The following is a 19,277-nucleotide window of genomic DNA, read 5'->3' as shown; positions in this document are numbered from 1 at the left end:
ATTTTGTGGTGTATGCTTCTTATTTTTATTAAAAAATAGAATACCTGTATACCTCTCTACTGCTACTGCTACTGCCAAGTCGCTTCAGTCGTGTCCGACTCTGTGTGACCCCATAGACGGCAGCTCACCAGGCTCGCCCGTCCCTGGGATTCTCCAGGCAGGAACACTGGAGTGGGTTGCCATTTCCTTCTCCAATGCATGAAAGTGAAAAGTGAAAGGGAAGTTGCTCAGTCATGTCTGACTCTTAGCGACCCCTTGGACTGCAGCTTACCAGGCTCCTCCGTCCATGGGATTTTCCAGGCAAGAGTACTGGAGTGGGGTGCCATTACCTCTCTACCCTAACCTAATTTCATTTTCTCCTGAAAGGCAACTCCATCCTGAATTGGTACCTATAATTCTCATCTTTATTTGTATATGTTTGCAGCATAAGTATATGGTTATAAATATATAGCATTATTTTATATGTTTAGAAATTATTATACTATCTATAATTTGTTTTTTCATTTTATTTTTGGGATTTACCTCTGCTGATAAAATTGGTGTAAATAGTCTCAATGTATATCACAATTTGTTCATTCTGTTGATGGATATTTGTGTGGTTTAATTTGCGCTTGTTTTTTGCTGTTACAAGCAATGTTGCAATGGACTTTCATCTTCTACAAGTGAACTTCCAGGGTTTACTCTTAGAAGAGTGAAATTGAGGGCTTGTGAGACATGTGTGTCTTCAGTGTTGCTAGATGTTGACAATTTATTCTCCAAAATGGTTGTTCCAATGAATACATCATCAACAAAATTGAATATTTCTCCCATTTTTCCACATCATCACCAGTACTTGATAGTACTGGGTTATTTAATCTCTACCAGTTTGATGGATATAAAATGGTATCTCATTGTTTTAATTTTCATCTTTCTGATTACTGCTAAGGTTGAGCATAGTTTTATATGTGCCGTTGGTCATTCAAATTTCCTCTGCTATACATTGCTTGTTCATATCTTTTATCCATCTTTCTATTAGTTCATTAGTGTTTTTCAGTAAGAAAAATATCTTCTCCCCATTTGCATTATCTTTTCATATTGCTTATGATGCCTTTTGTTGAATAGAATGTAAAATTTTCACGTAGTCAGATTCATCAGGGTTTTCCTTCAGGAACATTATGTAGAAGAGGTAAATTCTTACCTTTATACTCTTAGGGTATTTTGGCAAGGCCTAATAATTAAACTGATATAAGATCAAGATTGCAGGGAGAAATATCAATCACCTCAGATATGCAAATGACACCACCCTTATGGCAGAAAGTGAAGAAGAACTAAAGAGCCTCTTGATGAAAGTGAAAGAGGAGAGTGAAAAAGTTGGCTTAAAGCTCAACATTCAGAAAACTAAGATATAGCATCCAACCCCATCACTTCATGGCAAATAGATGGGGAAACAGTGGAAACAGTGGCTGACTTTATTTTTCTGGGCTCCAAAATCACTACAGATGGTGATTGCAGCCATGAAATTAAAAGACACTTACTCCTTGGAAGGACACTTATGATCAGCCTAGACAGCATATTGAAAAGCAGAGACATTACTTTGTCAACAAAGGTCCGTCTAGTCAAGGCTATGGTTTTTCCAGTGGTCATATATGTATGTGAGAGTTGGACTATAAAGAAAGCTGAGTGCCAAAGAATTGATGCTTTTGAACTGTGGTGTTGGAGAAGACTCTTGAGAGTCCCTTGGACTGCAAGGAAATCCAAGCAGTCCATCCTAAAGGAGATCAGTCTTGGGTGTTTGTTGGAAGGACTGATGTTGAAGCTGAAACTCCAATCCTTTGGCCACCTGATGCGAACAGCTGATTCATTTGAAAAGACCCTGATGCTGGGAAAGATTGAAGGCAGGAGGAGAAGGGGATGACAGAGGATGAGATGGTTGGATGGCATCATGACACAATGGACATGGGTTTGGGTGGACTCCGGGAGTTGGTGATAGACAGGGAGGCATGGCATGCTGTGGTTCATGGGGTCTCAAAGAGTCATACATGACTGAGCAACTGAACTGAACTGAAGATAGACTAATAAGAGAAAAGTATACAAATTTATCCAAGTATTATGTGACAATGGGAGCCCTTATAAGACCCAAAGAAATTCTGAAACTTACAAGCTTTTATACTGGCTTGAACAAAGAGAGGCAATTGTGGAAAAGTAAATCATATAGAGAGGCTAAAGGCAGATAAAAATTATTTTAACAGGGTCTGTTAGTACAGGATTCTCTTGGTTTTGATTCCCCATTGAAAAATGTTTCTTTTCTCCTGTTACTGGGAAGCCATCTTCCACATGGGGATTTTTATCTCCTATTTTAGGAGGAAAGGGAGTGATAAGAATGCCCTTCTCACAGGATGCTTTCCTAGTGCCTGTAGCTTAAAACAATACAAAGGTATTCTGTGATTTGTCACAATTTTTGCATTCCTAGAATTTACTTTATTGGTCAGCAAGGGTTCTTGCTACAGCTACAGTCTCTAAATTCAGCTAAAAATGATTTTTCTGCCTATGCTCATTGGGCCTGATGTGATGTTCAGTAAAAGCAGATAAGTGATATGCACAAGACATTCCTGCCTTGCATGCCCTTATTCAATCAGTTCAGTTCAGTCACTCAGTCGTGTCCGACTCTTTGCGACCCCATGAATTGCAACACACCAGGCCTCCCTGTCCATCACCAACTCCTGGAGTTCACTCAGACTCACGTCCATCGAGTCAGTGATGCCATCCAGCCATCTCATCCTCTGTCGTCCCCTTCTCCTCCTGCCCCCAATCCCTCCCAGCATCAGAGTCTCTTCCAACGAGTCAACTCTTTGCATGAGGTGGCCAAAGTACTGGAGTTTCAGCTTTCACATCATTCCTTCCAAAGAAATCCCAGGGCTGATCTCCTTCAGAATGGACTGGTTAGGTCTCCTTGCAGTCCAAGGGGCTCTCAAGAGTCTTCTCTAACACCACAGTTCAAAAGCATCAATTCTTCGGCGCTCAGTTTTCTTCACAGTCCAACTCTCACATCCATACATGACCACTGGAAAAACCATAGCCTTGACTAGATGGACCTTTGTTGGCAAAATAATGTCTCTGCTTTTGAATATGCTATCTAGGTTGGTCATAACTTTCCTTCCAAGGAGTAAGCATCTTTTAATTTCATGGCTGCAGTCACCATCTGCAGTGATTTTGGAGCCCAAAAAAATAAAGTCTGACACTGCATGCCCTTATTAGACATAATTTATAATGGTAAATCAGTTCAGTTCAGTCGCTCAGTCGAGTCTGACTCTTTGTGACCCCATAGACTGCAGCACTCCCTGTCCATCACCAACTCCCAGAGCTTGCTCAAACCCATGTCCATTGAGTCAGTGATGCCATCCAACCATCTATCCTCTGTCATCCCCTTCTCCTCCCATCTCCAATCTTTCCCAGCATCAGGGTCTTTTCCAATGAGTCAGTTCTTTGCATCAGGTAGCCAAAGTATTGGAGCTTCAGCTTCCGCATCAGTCCTTCCAATAAATATTCAGGATTGATTTGCTTTAGGATGGACTGGCTCGAGAGCCCAAGGGACTCTCAGAGGTCTTCTCCAACACCACAGTTCTAAAGTATCAATTCTTTGGTGCTCAGCTTTCTTTATGGTTCAACTCTCACATCCATACATGACTACTGGAAAAACCATAGCTTTGACTAGACAGACCTTTGTTGACAAAGTAATGTCTCTGCTTTTTCATATGCTGATTAGGTTCATTGCAGCTTTTCTTCCAAGGAGAAATCATCTTTTAATTTCATGGCTGCAGTCACCATCTGCAGTGATTCTGGAGCCCAAGAAAATAAAGTCTGTCACTGTTTCCATTGTTTCTCCATCTATTGGTTATGAAGTGATGGGACTGAATGCCACGATCTTAGTTTTTTGTATGTTGAGTTTTAAGCCTGCTTTTTCACTTTCCTCTTTCATTTTCATCAAGAGGCTCTTTAGTTCCTCTTTGCTTTCTGCCTTAAGGGTAGTATCATCTGCATATCTGAGGTTATTGATATTACTGAGGTAATGCTAAATGACTACATTAATTTCTTCATTCAGTGTGTTCCCATGCATTCATTTATTCACTTATTCAACAACTATTTTTAAAAAATCTGCTATGTGCCTGCTATCCTCCTGAATCTGCTCCTAATTTTTTCAAACTAGTTGTATTGGAATTGATACTTGTGCATATTTACGATCCTAAGCCTGATTTATGTGTGAGTGTGCTTGTGTGATATTTTTCACAAATCCGTGGATGAGGATGATACTTATCTCTTAGAATGAACTAAGTATCAGGTCTTATTTCTCTGTGATTTGGAAAATCTGTTTGTGGACTCATAGAAATATTATTCAGAATATTTGTTTAGGCCATACTTCTTTTGGTGAATGACATAATTCTTAACAACTTTCTCAATTTCCTTCTCCATCAGTATTTTCATGTTTTTTGTATTTTGTTTTGCTAACTTTTTATTTTGTATTTGTATTGTCCATTTAGCTAAACAATTCAAATTGATTATCCTAAGTTGTGACTGCAATGATTTATATTTTTAAATCCATTGTATCAGTTTTTAAATGACCAGTCTTTTAATTTTATTGACTAATACCTTTTATCTATTATATTTACAAGGGTTTTAATATATCTTATACTCTTTTCAGAGAATGAACATTTAAATTTACTTCTACCAATTTTCTATTTTTTAGTTTATATCTGTCATTTTTTTATATTTCCTCTTATGTTGACATTCTTCATAAGATTTTAAATCAAGTGCTTAGTTCATTTATTTCTTATTTCTAAAATAAAATCACATAGATCTATACCTTTCCCTCTGCCTTGGTTTATCCACACTCTTACTTTTAATAGGTGGTATTTTCATTTTTTATAGTACTTCAGAAATTATGATCATGTTTTTAATTTTCAAGTTGACCCTGTTGCTCGGGAGAATTTTTGTTTTTGTTGTTAGAAGCTGTCAGCCATGTATTTGTTTATTGTTATTATAAATTTTTGCTTGTATATAATTTTAAACTTACAGAAATGTTGAAAACCAGATTAACTTTTAGCTAGATTCACCACTTGTTTTGATGGAAAGAATTGATGCTTTTGAACTGTGGTGTTGGAGAAGACTCTTGAGAGTCCCTTGGACTGCAAGGAGATACAGCCAGTCTATCCTAAAGGAAATCAGTCCTGAATATTCATTGGAAGGACTGATGCTGAAGCTGAAGCTCCCATACTTTGGCCACCTGATGGGAAGAACTGACTCACTGGAAAAGACTCTGATGCTGGGAAAGATTGAAGGTGGGAGGAGAAGGGGACGACAGAGGATGAGATGGTTGGATGGCATCACTGACTCGACTAATATGAGTCTGAGTAAACTCTGGGAGTTGGTGATGACCAGGGAGGCCTGACGTGCCGCAGTCTGTGGGGTCTGCAGAGTCAGACACGACTGAGCAACTGAACTGAGCTGACCGTTTGTTTATATTTTGCTTGTTTCTATTTTGTTCTGATCCCTTTATAATTCTTTCTCTATATATGAATTCTTTTTCTGAACCACTTAAGAATAAGTTGCAGATGTAATATATATACCTAAATACTTCAATGTCTATTTCCTGGGGCAGACATTTTCTCTTATAAAACCAAGGAAATTTAGTGGTTAAGAAAATTGGAAAATTTCATATTGATACAATATGATTTTCTAATTCTGTAGTCCATAATTGTCAGTTATCACAATGTTGTATTTTATATATAGTTATAATAAATAGAATACTATATATAATATAAAATATGAATAATAAATAGAAATAAATGTATATCATCTATATTTGAATTTATAATTTATTTTATTTGCTATATATAATATATATTTTATATATATATATAGAGAGAGAGAAATTGAGAGCTAATAATGAAGGTGACAGTGGCAACGACTGAAGTGGCTGTGTACTTACAGAAACTACTCCAGATAGGGCACTTAATATATGAGTATTTATTTTCTTCTTGTAGTATGATCTAAAGAAGTTCATATTTATTGCTGTCTTATTATGAAGTTAGTAGTTATTCAGAGTAGAAAAATAATGCAAAATAACAACAATCACTCAAATTTCAGAGCCTAGAGATAACCATCATTAGTATTTAGATGTATATATTCGAGACGTGTGCTTTCAATCAACAAAATTTCTGGATTTTTTTCTTGTTAAATAAAATATAAGTACAATAAGATACGGTATCATATTGTGTGATGTATAGTTTTAGTCTTCATGTAAGTCTTAGTATTTTATTATTTTACATCCGTTCCGTTGAGTTCAGTTGCTCAGTCGTGTCCGACTCTTTGCGACCCCATGAATCGCAGCACGCCAGGCCTCCCTGTCCATCACCGACTCCCAGAGTTCACTCAGACTCACGTCCATTTATAGCTAATGTTCATAACAAGTTTGCAAAGTAGAGCCACATTTTCAGATGAAGAGTCCAAAGTTCAGAGAGGTTCAATAAATTGCTTAGGTCACACAGCCGTAAGGGATGGAGTTGTAATCCAAATCCTGCACTCTCTGCCCCCAAGGCTATAGAGTAGATCACTATTTTGCCCAAAACTCCTTTCGTTGATTTTACTTATATCATTAACATTGAGTTTTATTGCATTGTGGGGAGAAAATATATTGATATAATTTTCCTTGTGGCTTCCGTGGTGGCTCAGGGATAAAGAATCTGCCTGCCAATGCAGGAGATGTAGGTTCGATCCCTGATTCAGGAAGATCCCCTGGAGGAGGAAATGCAACCCACTCTAGTATTCTTGCCTGGGGAAATCCCATGGGCAGAGGAGCCCAGCCGGCTACAGTCCATGAGGTTGTAAAAGATTCAGGTGTGACTTAGTGACTAAACAACAATAACAAAAATGTTCTTTATAAATTTTCTCTTGATTTAGTTTTGGGGCCTTATTTGAGAGTTAGTATATATCTACTAATGCCCAATACATTGAAAAAATGTATAGTCTATGTTGTTATTGAGTTTAATATAAGTCTACTTGTTCTGACACATTAATTGTGTAGTATTTATCCCTTCTCTTTGCATTTCTAGCTTTGGTAATCCATGTCTTCACTGTGGGTTTTTTATTTTTCATTATAATCAGAAACCTCCTAGCATCCTCCCTCTACCTTTTTGGCATCAGAATCTCTTTTGTATGATATCAACTTTATCAATTGTTTTCTTTTAGTTATATCATTTCCTTGATAATACTTTTTTATTTTTAGTATTCTACATCTTTTTTGTTATATATCCTCTTTAAACAACGAGTATATTGTTGGGTCTTGTGTTTTAATCCATAGGAATTTTTTTTTTTTTTTGAGAAATGAATGGCCTAGTTATATAGAGTCCTCTGGGATTCAGGTAACAGTGATATGAGATGGGCTTGCAGCTATCAGCTATGGACTTTTGCTAGTTACTTAATGATTCTGGGAGGAGGCTACCTGTTTCCTTATCTGTAAAACTGTGTTAATTAAGAGTACTAACTTCACAGAGTTGTGAAGAGTAAATAAGATCAAGAAAATTCAGGAATAGAAATATATTAAAGCATATTAAATTATTATATGTAGAATGTAGTTGTCATCATGTCTGGAAATATCATTCAAAGCAAGTTTCTTGGCAATAGCACATAAAGCAAGTTCTTAAAACAAAGATCTCTGTTCAAAATGGGGGTAATCAGCTCCATCCTTTTCTCTAACCATGTCTCAAACTTCTCTCTGAGATAATAGGAATAACTTACAATAAAGTGGCTGAGAAGCAGTGGTCCAGCGCCCCTGACGTGTTCCCAGTTTTCAGTTCAATTGTCCGTCTCTGCTTCTGGCTGCACTGTGGAGTTTCACAACTTGACTTAAGTTCAGCCCTGTCAGGAATCACTGCCTTGCTTTGCATTTAATTAAGCAAATGTTTAGGCTGTACAAATACGTTATTTGCTCCCATAATGGGTATTGAAGCTGCGGGCTTAGCTGGCCTGGCTGTTTTCATCAGGCTTTGAAAAACTGAAACTAAGGAAAACAAACGAACCAAGTCAGGCTGGGTTTTCTACTTCCTGGATCATGTAACTTACACTACGCCCAGTGAAAGCCATCTGGTGGGCACCCAGGCATGAGGACCGATTCTCAGCCTGCGGTTCTCCTAGCTGTGCTCCAACCCCTGCACAGCTGAAACCTCTGCTTCAGTTACAGTTGTTAGAAACTGCAACTGAATTCTTATTTACTTTAGCTCCTAAGGATAAAAGAAGGACAAGGGACAAAACTGAAGAAAGTCCGAGGTTTAAACTACAGTCCATTTTTAACTTTCCAAAATGGTCTTGGTATTTTCAGGTCCAGATAACCTTAAATCAGACAATGCAGTATTACCAAACTGAGAAATAAATATCCTGTAATACTGTAAACTGATAAACTCCAGAAAACCTCAATCTATTTTTAGTTTCAGTAGCTTCAAGTCTCTGCTGGCTTCTATTTGATCAGTCAGAGGGAGATATGGGTCCATTTCCTACCTGATACAATAGAGCAATTTTCTTAACCTCCTCTGATGATAATCATCATCTCATCTCTTTTAAACACAGTTCCCAAGTCCCTTCTGGGAGATTCTGATTCAGTCCTTCTGGGATGGTGCATCAGATTTGTGTTCTTAACATGAGAAAAGCTTGGGAAAAATCAGAGTAGAGGGAATAGTCTGTTTTTAGAATCAGACAGCTCTGAGCTGAAATCCTAGATCTTTCACTTCCTAGTTATGTGGCCTTGCACAAATTACTTAACCTTCCTTAATCTCATCTGAAAAAAAAAAAGTGGAAATAAAAACATCTACCTCAGGAGTTGTTGAGAGGATTAAAGGAACTTAAGCCCTTTATAGTATCCACTTTTCTGCATTCTGTTTAATCATTTCTTCTTGGGTTAGTTTGCAGATTGTGAACTTATTTAGCCCACAGGCACCGTGGTTTGATATATATGCATATATATGTGTGTATATATATAGTATGTGTGTGTGTACATATATATAGTGTGTGTGTACATATATTTATATATAGTGTGTATATATACACATATTTTACTTATCTTTTCAATTTGTTCATCAGATATGTGTAAAGCTTTTGTTTATTTATTGGCTGCACTGCACGGCTTGCAGGATCTCAGTTCCCTGACCAGGGATTGAACCTGGGCCACATCAGTGAAAGCCTTGAATCCTAACCACTAGACCACCAGGGAACTCTGTGTAAAGCTTTTATTGTGCTCATAAACTGGGGTTCCCGGTACCCACTAAATACCTTCTTGATAGTCTGATGTGTCAACATAGCCCACCCCCTGCTGTTGAAGGGACTGCCAAATTTCTTGTGTGTGTGACTCTTCTGTGGCAGGCTCCTAATTATTCAGGGGTCCCCTGTGTTTAGGAGTGTCATGATCTTATCCCTCCATTGTATCAGAAATTCCAATTTTCTTGAATCCAATCATATATGTGTGTATATACATACATGTATGTATATATATACGTGTATATATATATACATACAAATGTGTATGTGTATATATATTTCTTTCTGTAGTTGAGGCAATTTTCCCCAGCTTTACTGAAATATTATTGATATAAGTATGTCTAATGTGTAGTGTCATGATTAAAGACATGTATACATGTATGCAGGTCAGGAAGCAACAGTTAGAACTGGACATGGAACAACAGACTGGTTCCAAATAGGAAAAGGAGTACGTCAAGGCTGTATATTGTCACCCTGCTTATTTAACTTCTATGCAGAGTACATCATGAGAAACACTGGGCTGGAAGAAACACAAGCTGGAATCAAGATTGCCGGGAGAAATATCAATAACCTCAGACATGCAGATGACACCACCCTTATGGCAGAAAGTGAAGAGGAACTCAAAAGCCTCTTGATGAAAGTGAAAGAGGAGAGTGAAAAAGTTGGCTTAAAACTCAACATTCAGAAAACGAAGATCATGGCATCTTGTCCCATCACTTCATGGGAAGTAGATGGGGAAACAGTGGAAACAGTGTCAGACTTTATTTTTGGGGGCTCCAAAATGACTGTAGATGGTGACTGCAGCCATGAAATTAAAAGACACTTACTCCTTGGAAGAAAAGTTATGACCAACCTAGATAGCATATTGAAAAGCAGAGACATCATTTTGCCAACAAAGGTCCGTCTAGTCAAGGCTATGGTTTTTCCAGTGGTCATGTAATGTATGGATGTGAGAGTTGGACTGTGAAGAAGGCTGAGCGCCGAAGAATTGATGCCTTTGAACTGTGGTGTTGGAGAAGACTCTTGAGAGTCCCTTGGACTGCAAGGAGATCCAACCAGTCCATTCTGAAGGAGATCAGCCCTGGGATTTCTTTGGAAGAAATGATGCTAAAGCTGAAACTCCAGTACTTTGGCCACCTCATGCAAAGAGTTGACTCATTGGAAAAGACTCTGATGCTGGGAGGGATTGGGGGCAGGAGGAGAAGGGGATGACAGAGGATGAGATGGCTGGGTGGCATCACTGACTCGATGGACGTGAGTCTGGGTGAACTCTGGGAGTTGGTGATGGACAGGGAGGTCTGGAGTGCTGCGATTCATGGGGTCGCAAAGAGTCAGACACGACTGAGCGACTAACTGAACTGAACTGATACATTGTAAACCCTGGTGACTCAGAGGGTAAAGAATCTGCCTGCAATAAAGTATACCCTGGTTCAATTCCTGGGTTGGAAAAATCCCCTGGAATAGTGAATGACAACCCACTCCAGTATTCTTGCTGGGAGAATTCCATGGACAGAGGAGCCTGGTGGGCTACAGTCCATGGGGTGGCAAAGAGTTGGATATTACTGAGTGAGTAACACACACACATTGCAAAACAATGACAACAATAAGTTTAGAGTCCACGTGTGCATGCTCAGTTGCTTAGTTGTGTCCAACTCTTTCCACCCAGTGGACTGTTTCCTTGTGTGGTGATAAAATTAAGATCTACTTTCTTAAAAACTTTCAATATAGTCACCATGCTATACATTAGATCCCCAGACCTTATTTATCCTTTAGCCAGGATTTTTGTACCCTTTGACCAACATCTAAAATATGAATGCTTCACAAATCTGCATGTCATCCTTGAGCAGGGGCCATGCTAATCTTCTCTGTATCATTCCAATTTTAGTATGTGTGCATATGTACATATATTTTTCCTTCAACAGAAAATATACATTTAAGTTATTCCATTTGATTTTTACACAGAATATGTTCTAGGTGCTTCGCATTGGCAATTTGCTCTTCCTGGCCAGAAAAACCTTTGTACTTTTTTCTCCCATCCTAATAGCAAGAAATCCAATGGATTTCTGGAGAATACATTTATATTTCCTTTATATTTAGCATTGTTCAAAAGAATTAAAACACAAGGTGGGAAAAATAAGATAAGCTCATGATTGAAATTACACATCAAATACATGTTGTACTGTTCTTTTCCCTTCCTGGTCATGGGCCAGGTATTTGTGCTAAACTCTTAAGCAGTCATTGCAAACCCTCTGCAGACAGAAAATGAAACGGATGATCCTCAAGCCAGTTATTAGGATGATCGTCTATATAAGCTTTGAACACTGTTCTAAGTTTTCCACTAACTTAAGACTTTATGTCCTAATTAACATCAGGATCATTAAGAACCTACATAAGAGTCATGAAGTATTACAGAAAACTAGTGCTTTCCAATATCCCAGCCAAATATAAAATGAATCAGGGGATAAGGAAATCTCCTGCTGTAGAATTGATGTTAGCTAGATGGAAGAGTTGGGCCAAGGATCAGCCAGTCCCCTGGTCCAAAAGTCATCACCATAGCAATGCTAGTGATGGCTGGCTCTACTCCTATCAGCAATGACCCCCTTAAGAGGCATCAGTAAAGAGAGGAGCCTGTTATATTTCTGGGCTAGGCTTCTGGTAAGGGAAGTTCATGTCATTTTTATGCCAAATCACTAGGAAAAATAAAGAGCCTCTTTCATGTTAACCTTTTAAACCGAAATCTACAAAGTAAAGGCAAATGTCCAGACGCAGAGCCTGGCTGAGGCCAGGTGAGTGTCTCTTGTGTAAGAAACCTGTAGCTTTCTTAGATTTGCATTTTAGTCTTGTTTCTTCCTAGTAATAGTGCTGTATAGAACCTTCAACAAGAAAAACCCAGAAGAGGATAGTTGCTTTTGAAGCCACTACTCTTGTCTGCCTCATTCATTTCAAACAGAGGTACTTCTCAAAGAGATGAAGGCTGGTGTACAAACAACAATGCCCATTGCATTCTCTTGCCACCAGCTGTGATGTGGTGGCTTTTGATTCTACAAAGAAGCTGCCTTGTTTCGAAAACTGATTGATGGTTCTTCCGAATGAAGGAGGCTATGAGAACAAACGAGCAGGGCCCTTAGTAAGGCAAGGTACTTCAAGAGAATGGGCTTGAAAGCACTTAAAATAAAAGGTAAACACAAGCGTCTATGAAAGTAAAGTGTTCTATAAGGCATTGAGCTGTTCCGAGTTGATAATTGGCAGTTCTTAATGATCTCCTTGTGTTTGTCCATATAACCTCTCTGTGGAGACATCTGACTTGGGGTTTTATGCTTTTCGGTGGAGGAAAAAAATTAAATCCAAATAGATGTCATAAAACAGAGAAAACTAATTGAAATAAAAAACATAGGCAGCCTGAGTTGAATTTAAGGCAATGAAACAGAAAAAAATGCATTGAAAAACTTGTAATGAAGCATTTCTGTAGAAGAGAGGGCAAGCAATTTTTCTTTAGAAGAACATGGAAAGGTCTTCAAAGGCTCATTACAAACACCATGGGCAGTGTTGGAACCTGCTCTATGTGAATTCTGAGAGATGGGCCTCCTCGTTCCATCAACCCTTGTCTTTCTCTTTTTCCTAATAGAAACAAACCAGTTAAAAAGAGACATTAGAGACATGTAGGCACACTCCTTTTATCGTAAGAAACTCTATCAAACTCCCTGTTGGTCAGCATTCTTCAGAGTCCATGTTGGGGGCACAGTGCTGGCTGAGGAGCAGGTGGTGGGAGGTTGTGAGCATTGGAGAGGTGGGAGAAGTTAAAGCAGGAATCCTTTTCCTGGTCAGTGGTTCTTACACACCATGTTCTCATAAAAAGAAAAAAAAATGTCCATAAGCTAGATAGTATTCCACTATGTAACTAAATCAGGATATCTCAGGTTCACAGAGAAAAAGTTAATCGAATCAGACACTCTTGGTTGTAAACTCAGAAGCCATTCTCTTCTTCCATTTTGTAAGAAATATTTAGTTATGTATTTGTTTGGCTGTACCGGGTCTTAGTTACGGCAGCTCAGATCTTTAGTTGTGGACTGTGAACTCTCAGTTGTACCATGTGAGATCTAGTTCCCTGACCAGGGATTGAACCTGCACACCATTGAACTGCATTGGGAGCGCTGAGTCTTAGCCACTGGACCACCAGAGAAGTCCCTATTTTCTTTAATTTTTTTTTGCCTGTAGAGCCATAGTTTTGATTGGGAGTCCTTTTGCCTTTATCATGATTCAGGGAAGGGTGAACCTACCCCAAATCCCAAGAATAAATCCTGATTTTTATTTTTTCAATGGTGACCAAGCTAGGCAGAATTTTGAGATGGTTCCCATGATCTTCACCCTCTGGTGTTACTTCAGTGATCATGACAAAAGGCAGATTGCCTGCATGGGCCTAATCTAACATAGGAGCCCTTTAAAAGCACAGAATTGTCTTCAGCAGCTGGTAGAAGGAAGCATCGGAGAGACTAGAAGCATGAGAAGGGTTCAGTGCACTGTTACTGGTGTTGGAGGTGGAGAGAGCCATGTGTAAGGATGGAGAGCTGCCTTTGGAGTTGAGAGCAATCCCTGGTGGATAGCCAGCAAGGCCATGGAGACAATCCTACAGCTGCAAGGAACTGAATTCTGCCAACAATCTGAATGCATTGGAAGTGAATTCTTCCCAGTAACTCTAGATGAGAGCTCAGCCCAGGTAACACCTTGATTTTAGCCAAGTCCCTAGCAGAGAACACTCTCAGAGAACACTTCCCAGACTTCTGACCTATAGAGCTGTGAGACAATAAATGGGTATTGTTTTAAACTCTAAGTTTAGTCGCTCAGTCATGTCTGACTCTTTGCAACCCCATGGACTGCAGCCTACCAGGCTCCTCTGTCCATGGGATTTTCCAGGCAAGAGTACTGGAGTGGGTCGCCATTGCCTTCTCCAGAGGATCTTCCCAACCCAGACATCGAACCTGGGTCTCCCACATTGTAGGCAGACACTTTACTGTCTGAGCCACCAGGGAAGTCCTTTAAAATTCTAAGCCCATGGTTATTTATAATGGAGCGACAGAAAACTAATAAAGCAACCAACAGTGTCAAGAAATTCACATTTCTGCTCAGGAGGCAGAAGTTTTCAGCTCTGACCCTAATTAGAAATCATAAAGTGACCTGTGGCAGAGACTGGTGATTATTCAATAGCCACTGCCAGCTTTTGTCTTTGTGCCCACACCTCCCTGATACCCCCATGAAAGTCACAAATACCAGATTCTTCCGTTCCCCCTACCCATCCTGCTGGATAGTCATGTGACCTGGCTCCGCCTTCAGATACAGTCCTATGAGAATATGAGGTTAGAGCTGTAGTAGCCATTTTGTAGCCATGAGGTGAGAAGCCTACGGATGGTAGAGTGGAAAGAAGGAAAGATCTTGATTCTTTCCATGCAATTTTATTTATTTATTTTGTGAAAATTTTGAGCTAAGGTGTCAACTCTGGAATTGTGTACTTTCAGATCTGTGGTTATATAAGATAATTTTCTTTTTTTGATTAAGTCACTCTTATTTTGGTTTTCCGTTGCTTGAAGCTGAGCATATCATTACATATGCTTCCTATTCTAAAAAGAGTGCAGAGACCTCTGAGGTACAGTGCATGTAGAGGTCAAGGATCACGCTTTTGGCTCAGATAGGAAAGGGTACATGGTATCCCAGGGCATGAAGGAAAAGTACATATTCCCTGGGAATTTTCCCCAATGCAGAAAAGTGGCACTTCCCCAGTGACACTGGTCATATGGACTTGGGCCTCATCTAATCTTGGCAAACCTTAGTTTACTCATCTTCAAAGTGAGGATAATAATGCCTATGTCACTTGGTTTTATGAAGATCAGATTTGACTGTGTATGTGAACTTGAAATTTAAAAGGAAGCTCTGGTGTAATGTCAAAGCCTCACTTGGTGCCTGGCACGTAGTATTGGTATGTGTGCTCAACAAATATTTGTTGGGTGGATATGCTGTGCCTGTTTGTCCACATAAGGTTTGTTTGCCCCAGACTATGAACTTGGGGGTTGCACTGCTGTCTAATTGCTCCTAATAGTGCCTATTCCAGGGGAAGCTTAAAGGAATGTTTTACTAAATGTTTTCTTCTTAGCATTGATGTATTAGGTACTACAGCCTGGATGGAGAATTCAGCTTTTGTTTTCTATGTATTTTCCACTAAATATGCTATGACGAGGTGTCTGTTTTGATCAGGGATGCTGTCAATTATTCCTCTCCCTTTCCGACTTTCTCTATGATTTAGGGTGTGAAGACATCTGTTGGCTTTAACCTATCACTGTTGTGTGAGATGCTTTGGCTCTAATCAACAGAGCTGTGTCCAAGGCAGGCCGGCCCCCTGTGAACTCCCAGGCTGCTGAATCAGTCATCCGCCAGGTGACAGCTGGTGCCTTTAAGACATTGTGGAGCCAAAGAAGACAGTTACACCTGGCCCTTTAAGAGCTTCCCTATGCCAGACAAACCAGGAACCTATTTGTTTCCTTCAAGCTTGCCCGCTGTAACATCAGCCACTTTTCCAGGTCCTCATCCATAGTTCATTTTCATGCATCCACTTGTGGATCTCATTGACCCTTGGCCTCCCTGAGATGGACTCCTGGGACCATGGCTTGCTGCTGATTCTCTGACACATTGTTGTTCAGTCACTGAGTTGTGTCTGACGCTTTGTGACCCCATGGACTGCAGCATGCCAGGCTTTCCCATCCTTCGTTATCTCCCAGAGTTTGCTCGAGTTCATGTCCATTGAGTCGGTAATGCTATCGAACCATCTCGTTGTCTGCCACCGTGCTTTTGCTTTGCTGTGCTCTGTGCTACACTGCATGTGAAACACACAGAAAAATGCTGAGGGCAGACAGGCTGGCATCTGAGAAAGGCTTCTTTCAGGTTGCTCCCCAAAAGGGACTATATTGCAGTAAGGCAGCAGAGAAGATGCTCCACAGAGTCTAGAGACTCCGAAGTCTAGATGACTTAACAATGACAGAGAGAAGTTGAACATAATATTTATGTACCAAGACATAGATGGTGTAGCACTGATGATACAGGATGTGTGTGGGGGGAGGGGAGGGGACGGGTCAATGACAGGATTGTGCAGCCAAGATCGGGGGAGGTAAAGAAGAGCACGTTGATCTTGAGGAGCAAAACCACAAGCTGGAAGCAGTGGGGCTGAGAGTGAAGAGTGGATGCCAGGGTCAGAAGATGGCCACTCCGTCTCTTACTCCTATGAACCAGGAACCTTGTGTGCCTCAGTCTCCTCACCTGTCAAGGGAGACCCTGGCCTTCTTGGCCTCACTGGGTTGCTGTACATTTTTGGTGATCTAAAGCAAATATGATCATAGTATAGACAGTATTATTGAAACATGGTGCCCATTGTGTTCTTTGTTTTATTCTGTGTGCTTGATATGAAATAGGAGCAAGGTGTTTCCTAGGCTCTCCATTGTCACTTCTAAAGTGGTCACCTCTCCTCCCCCAAGGCCATGGCGAGAGTGATGGGCGTGGTCTCGAGGGGGACATTCCTTAGGCGCCTACAGGAATGGTGACAGCTCCTTGCAGGGCATCACAAGGCATCCTCACATCAAGGGGCGGCTCAGAAGTTCAGTCGTGAAATGTATTCAGCTTCTAAGCAACTGGGTTACAGAAAGATGGTCTTAATCTACAGGCACAGGTCATTTTGGGAAAATGTGAGTGATGAGACAAATTGGTTTGAAAATAGGTCAACATCTCCTACATTCTTAGAGTTGGGAGGAAACCTAGAAGGTACCTGATGAACGGCTGCTTGGGGCCTGAAGGAACAGGGGATCCCTGCCCCCAGTGCTTACACACGCTTATGCACTACATGTCTATGGAATGTCTGTCTCTCACTGTCTCTCTCTCTCCTCCTTTTAGAAACAATGTTTCTGGATCTCCTCATTTTCTTTCTTGTTAGCCACTCTTTTTTAATTCTTCTTATTATTTTGTTAAAAAATTTTAAATTGAAGTATAGCTTTTTTTTAATGTTTATTTGACCTTGCTGAGTCCTAGTTGTGGCATGTGGGATCTTCAATTTTTTTATAGCCGGATCTTTAGTTGTAGCATGTGAACTGTTAGTTGCGGCATTCAGGATCGAGTTCCCTGACCAGGAATTGAACGTAGGCCCTGTGCATCAGGAGCAAGAGTCTTAGCCACTGAACCACCAGGGAAGTCCCTAGCCACTCTCTTTTTAGATGGATACAAGTTTTCTGAATTTAACTTTTAATTAAAACTTTTATTTTGAGATAACCATAGATCCGTGTGCAATTTTAAGAAATAATACAAAGAAATCTCATGTGCCCTTTACCTGGTTTCCCCTAGTGCCCTACAGCTAGTCAATATTTGCTGAATAAGTGTATTGACTTCCACAAACACAAACATCACAAATTTGGGCTGTGCTGTGCTGGGCACTGTGGGGTAATGAGAAGGAGCTATGGCAGGAAATGCTCCCGCCCCCATGCTCCGTGCCCGACTTAAGCACGGCTTGGTTCACCTTCTTTTCTGTCTGGCCTTACCCTCTGGGGTGCCCAGGTCCTATGGGCATCAGCCCCAGTGGGACACTTGCAGCTTTTCCATCACAAGTCTCTTCCAGAGGGAAGATAGAGTGTGTGAACCCTCTCTACCCATCCCCTATCCACTCATACACACATGTCATTTCCTAAAGGAAAGTCATTTCTGTAACGGTCAGAACTGGACTAGAATTGTTGAAGTATTCAAAACCACCTCTAGTCAGTCACAGTTCTATTTTTCCAGGGTTGGTATAAAAATATCATTACGTTTTCATCAAAATTGAAAATAACAACAAAAGAGAACCTGAGAACTAGGTGAGCTCTGGCAAAAGGCGGCAATGACTGAGAGATAACAAGCAACATATTTTAATACTGTGGACAGCGGCTCATGTGGGCACACACCCTACTTCCTACTTCCCCCACCCAATCTCCACCCCCACCCCCACGCTTCGTTCTCATCCCTGCTGTACAAAGCTCAGTTGGGTTTCTCCCATGGACACTGTGCAAAAGGCTGTCCCCCACGAGCCCAGATGGCGGCCTTTATGATGGCTCCGTGACGCCTCATTACCCATATTATGTAGTAGTATGTGCATCTCATGTTAAATTAACGGTATTGACTGTGCTGGGGTAATGGATTGGCTAGTTACTCTCTTTCTGAGAGGTTACTCAAGCTTGCCATCTGGCGAATCTAATAACCAGGTGGTGAACCTAAATAACCTCACTTTGGTGGGGGTAGAAGGGACCCCAGTTGCTTCTGTTCTTGCCATCTGCAGCCTCCTTCTTTTGGATCGAGATGTCCAGAGAATCAGTCATGCTATTTCTTAGTGGAGTAGCCATTTGTTATCAGAGACCCTCCCACTTCACTTACGCAGAACTCCACTCTCCAGTTTCTTCACCAGTTTAGAATACACGCAGGAAACAGGAGTCAAGCCAGAAAAGGCTTTGTGCAGCTGAGAGGACAAGGAACCTCACATACTAAGGCTCATAGGCCTCCCTCATAAGAACGCTTCCTTGAGCCTTTACTCTTATTTACTCTCAGTGATACGTATGGGAGTTCATCTCATTTCCAAGGATTCATTATATTGGGGGCTGCAGAGGTGAGGATAGGAGAGGGTGTGGAACAGACACATACTTTGAAGGATAATGAAGAATACTGAAAAAGCAGAAAGGATTAAAAGCAGATATAAGAAGTAAAAACACAGCAAACCGGGGTTGTTTGGTAAGCCTCAAAGTATGCTACAGCTCTGCATGGCTCAGATGGTAAAGAAACTGCCTGGAATGCAGGAGTCCTGGGTTTGATCCCTGGGTCGGGAAGACCCCCTGGAGAAAGAGTGGCTACCCACCCCAGTGTTCTTGCCTGGAGAATCCCATGGACAGAGACTATAGTCCATGGGGTCACAAAATGACAGACATGACTGATCAACTAACACTTTCACTTCA

General features: G+C 40.5%; 2 protein-coding genes and 1 pseudogene across 10 annotated transcripts in view; 1 reads left to right on the top strand and 2 right to left on the bottom strand.

Annotated features, from left to right (window-relative positions):
- Positions 1-8,084, bottom strand: part of LIPC (lipase C, hepatic type) — a 183,253-nt gene extending 175,169 nt beyond the window's left edge. For both annotated transcript variants that reach the window (XM_086321203.1, XM_086321205.1), the window contains exon 1: positions 7,771-8,084. The gene's annotated coding sequence lies outside the window, so the exon portion shown is untranslated. The remainder of the gene's footprint in view (positions 1-7,770) is intronic.
- LOC147364520 (uncharacterized) overlaps positions 1-19,277 on the top strand; it is a 254,466-nt gene that overhangs the window by 183,381 nt on the left and 51,808 nt on the right. The gene's annotated exons all lie outside the window — the stretch shown is intronic.
- LOC147364521 (U6 spliceosomal RNA) lies at positions 11,082-11,181 on the bottom strand (annotated as a pseudogene).

This window comes from Bos grunniens, chromosome 10 (assembly GCF_055505025.1).
Source record: "Bos grunniens cultivar Pamir isolate PY7600 chromosome 10, Bosgru_T2T1.0, whole genome shotgun sequence".
Taxonomy (NCBI): domain Eukaryota; kingdom Metazoa; phylum Chordata; class Mammalia; order Artiodactyla; family Bovidae; genus Bos; species Bos grunniens.
This window is presented reverse-complemented; position numbering and strand designations above follow the sequence as displayed.